The sequence below is a fragment of the Onychomys torridus genome, chromosome 11, assembly GCF_903995425.1.
Source record: "Onychomys torridus chromosome 11, mOncTor1.1, whole genome shotgun sequence".
NCBI lineage: Eukaryota > Metazoa > Chordata > Mammalia > Rodentia > Cricetidae > Onychomys > Onychomys torridus.
The window spans coordinates 75,034,113-75,038,344 of NC_050453.1; positions in this window are offsets into that span (position 1 = coordinate 75,034,113).

Below are 4,232 nucleotides of genomic sequence, written 5' to 3' on the forward strand. Positions count from 1 at the left end.
TACTGAGTAATATCCACACCCTCATCATAATCTAATGGTCTTTGAGCATGGGATACTCTGTACTGCCCCATCTTCATGGCTTACCAAATACCATACAAACAGCTTTAACAGGTAATGGAACAGAGGAGATTCTGTTTGATTGTGTTTCATGTAGCTCAGGCTGGCCTCCAACTCTCTATGTAGCAAAGGATGTCTTCGAACTCCAGATCCTCTTGCCTTCATCTCGAGAATACTGAGATAACAACCATATTCTACCATGCTTGGCTTATTGAACCTACCCAGGCCTTGTGGGTGCTAGGCAAGCACTCTAAAATGGAGCCATGTGCCCAGCCTGACAGCAGATGGTTTCCATGCTGTGTTGTTACGACCCTGTGGAAATCTCTTCCTAGAGTACTGCTTCTTCCCCTCAGGTTCTGTCGACTGGCATTTCATCAGTACTACCTTCCTAAACTGCACAGTAGGAGGAGGTGCTCTTTCCCTTGCCAATATTTGTGTATTATTCACTTATCACAACAAACCCACCTGTACATTGCTTAGGACACAATAAATACTCAAGAAGAATATCTAATATGTGAATCAATACATTAATGAATATGGGTAAGGCTGCTAGCAGCAGACAGAGGGAGATAATTGTCAAACTCTGGGACGAAATGGAAGAGTCCCTAAAAGAAACATTTAGGCTAACAAAGCTAGTATCTGAGGTCTGCATACATTAATGAAAATCAATAAATAGCAGTAGAATGGCTAGAATGACAAACTTTGATTAAATCAATTAAAGATGTTGTCTCTATGTAAATTAGCAACATCAACTAAATTAAACTGTTGAAAGTGGAAGATTAAAAGATTATTAATGAGCTGATGGAAACTTGATAAGACTTCAAAATAGATGTTTTTGCATGTTACTTTTACTTCAATAAAAGCTGAATGTGGAAGAAAAACCACTCTCTGGTTCTGCTGCCTTCTCAATGTCTGGAAAATACTCCTTGCCAAAGGGCAGGGATAAAAAAACTTCAGTATCCTTGTTAAAATAAAGAACAAGTTGAGTCACTTTTTCTCCATCAGCATCAGGGATTTTGTGGGATTCTTGTATGCAGGTATGTCTGTGTGTGTATGCAGGTGTGCATGTGTGTGTGTGTGTGTGTGTGTGTGTGTGTGTGTGTGTGTGTGTGTGTGCATGTGTATTTCTATGTACATGTGTTTGTGTTTACATGTATATATATATATATATATATATATATATATATATTTACACATATATATGTGTATATATATGTGTGCATACCCATCTATTTGCATGCTACTGGAGTCCGTCCACTGTGCTCACTTTCCCCATTAGTGGGGGGGTGGGAATGGACAGACTCTATGAACTTGCAGGTGGATGATTCTGTTAGACTAGTTTCCAGGGCTGGTGATACAGATCGCACCACTGTTCCTGTTTTCCTAAGTTACTGGGCATGCAAACTCAGGTTCTCATGCTTGTAGACAAAGCACTTTGTCAATAGAGACATCCCTCAACCTCTCATGAGGCACTATTTCAAAGGACCATCGCAGACTGAGACTTGTGCTTCAGTGTGATAGACCCTTTCTTCTCCTGTGCTACTTCTGTAATGTTCATTGAGAATCTGTGTGTATTTCCATTCTTTGGTTCAACTTTGTCTCCCTACTTCCTATGCCCAGTAACAGTCCCCAAGAGTAAGCTCACCCTATCTAAAAACATTTTCTTGTTTTCAGCCACTATGTCAGATCTTTTACCCACAATACCCTTCTGAAGGGTGTTGGTTTGGGGCTCAAAGGGAATACTAGGACAGATTATCCCTTGAGTTAAGATATCTATTAGAGAAGTAATTAATAATATGGACATACAGTTCTGTAGGTGCTCCAAGCTCATATATAACCCATAATCTTTGCTAGTTGCCAGGCTCTTTCTTTCTTTTCTTCCCTCCCTTTATTTCCTTTTCTTTTTTAGTTTTTGAAATAGGAATTCACTGTGTAGCAACCTTGGCAATCCTGGAAAAAGCACTGTAGACCAGACTCAACTTGAATTCACAGAGATCCACCTGACTCTGCCCCCAAGTGCTAGAATTAGATGTGTATGCCACAATCCCCCTGCTGGCTCTTTCGTTCTTAAGGAAGGGACAGATCTTTATTAAGAGGAAAGGATGTGTGACCATGAAGGTGTGGAGGAAGGGGAACCAGGAGGAGTAGTCCCTTTAGTTATTTGTATGTCCATTATATGTGTTACATAACCTGGAGCTCCAGATATCTTAGGATCTGGTACCTTGTAGAATGTATGCAGGATCAACTATGCAGTAGAAAGAGATACACTCTGTGTGCATGCACATATGAGAACACATGTACATACTTATACAATCAAACACACACATACACACATGAATACACACATGCATATTCACACACTCACAGAAACACATAGACATATAAACACATGAATGTACACAAATATACACTCACTCTCATACACACACTTATACACTCATATGCACACATGCATGTGTACACACATGCACACCTGTTTGCAGGCATATTTGCAGAATACTTATATGAATACTTTCATGAATACATCCTCACAGACCCACACACTCAGACACAAGCTTAGACATACACATGCACACATGCATGCACACATACAATAGGCAGACACAACTCACACAAATATATTATCACTATGTTTACTCATCATTTCCTAGCTTCCATCTCATTCACTAATGACTGAATAAGTGTGTAGTGTTTCATATGCCATGTGACACACTTAACACTGCTTGTGCTCACTCGTCCCCTCATTCTTGTCTGCACGTGGCTCTTTTTACAGATGTGTATTCCTGAACTGGTGGACCGCCCCTCAGTGCATGGAATGAATCTCTTTCTCTCTCATTTCCCCAACTTTTTTGTGGTCTTCTAGATCACATGAGCATGTTACAAATAATAACTCTCTCCTCTCTTCTCACATAAGCCTAACTGGCCTGAGAATATTACTTCCACAGGCCTGAGGAGATGGGTCAGTGAATACGAGTGTGTACTGTGTTTTCTTGAGGAGCGGAGCTCTGATTCACAGCACTCACATGAGAAGCCAGGTGTGCTTGCACACTTCGCTGTAAGCTGCTGCTGCAGCAAAGTGAAAACAGAGCATTTCTTTAACTTGCTGGCTACCATGTTCACACGAGAGACTCTGACTAAGGGAGTAAGATGGAGAATGAGAGAGAAGGACAGCTGACATCCTTCTCTGTCCTTCATGTATACAACCATAGACACATTTTAACAACATTGAAGGGGTAGATGAAAGAATATGGTCCAAATATCCAAATATATTGTACAAAAAATTGAAGTACCAAAGTATGTGATAAAATTTTAAAAAATATTTTAAAAAGAATATTCAAATTTTCTAGAGAATCCCTTTTTTCCTGTCCCATCTCAGTTCTTCCACACTACACACAGAAAGCTTGGTCTAGCCCCTCAGAAGCTATCATTTCTCATGGAGCCTAAATGCCATGGCTTCTTAGCCAATATTCCTGCAGCACTTTGCTTCTTTGAGCCAGAGATTTCCTTCTTGCAGCAGCCAGAGAGCTGTGAGTCAGATCCTTCCACTCCAAGTTTAATGCACACCCAGCATTGCCCATCAAACTTAGAGTACAGTTGAAGACAGAATTGCAGGATGTAGCCCCTTGTGAGTATCCCTGGAATCTTGTCTTTCCATCACTGTTCCATTGACAGACTACAGGTTAAGACTCAGGGCTACTAAGCTTGTCTCAAATGACCATAGTATAACCATAGTATTTCATATACAGGGGTCACTATGTCTCCACTTAAAGGTCATGTAATCATTTTTGTTTCTTTGAGTAGTGTATCTAAAATTCTAAAATTACACTCTACACACTTTGGGTCTTATCACTCAAATGTTCCTTCATAATACCTTGATTTACCTATCATATTTTTTTATTTTTTTGTGTGTGCATGTCATGCATTGGGGGTATCCTCATTAAATGTGTAGAGACCAGAGGTGAACCTCAAGTGTTATGTAGTAGGAGCCATTTACCTTTTTTTGAAATAGGGACCCTCATTTTTCTGTCACTTGCTGAATCTGCTAGACTGGCTGGCTAGGGAGCCCCATGAGCTGCCCATCTCTGCTTCCCAAGTACTGGAAGTACAAGCATGGAAACTCATACTCAGTATTTCTACGTTGGCTTTTTTTTTTTTTTTTTTTTGGTTGGTTTTTT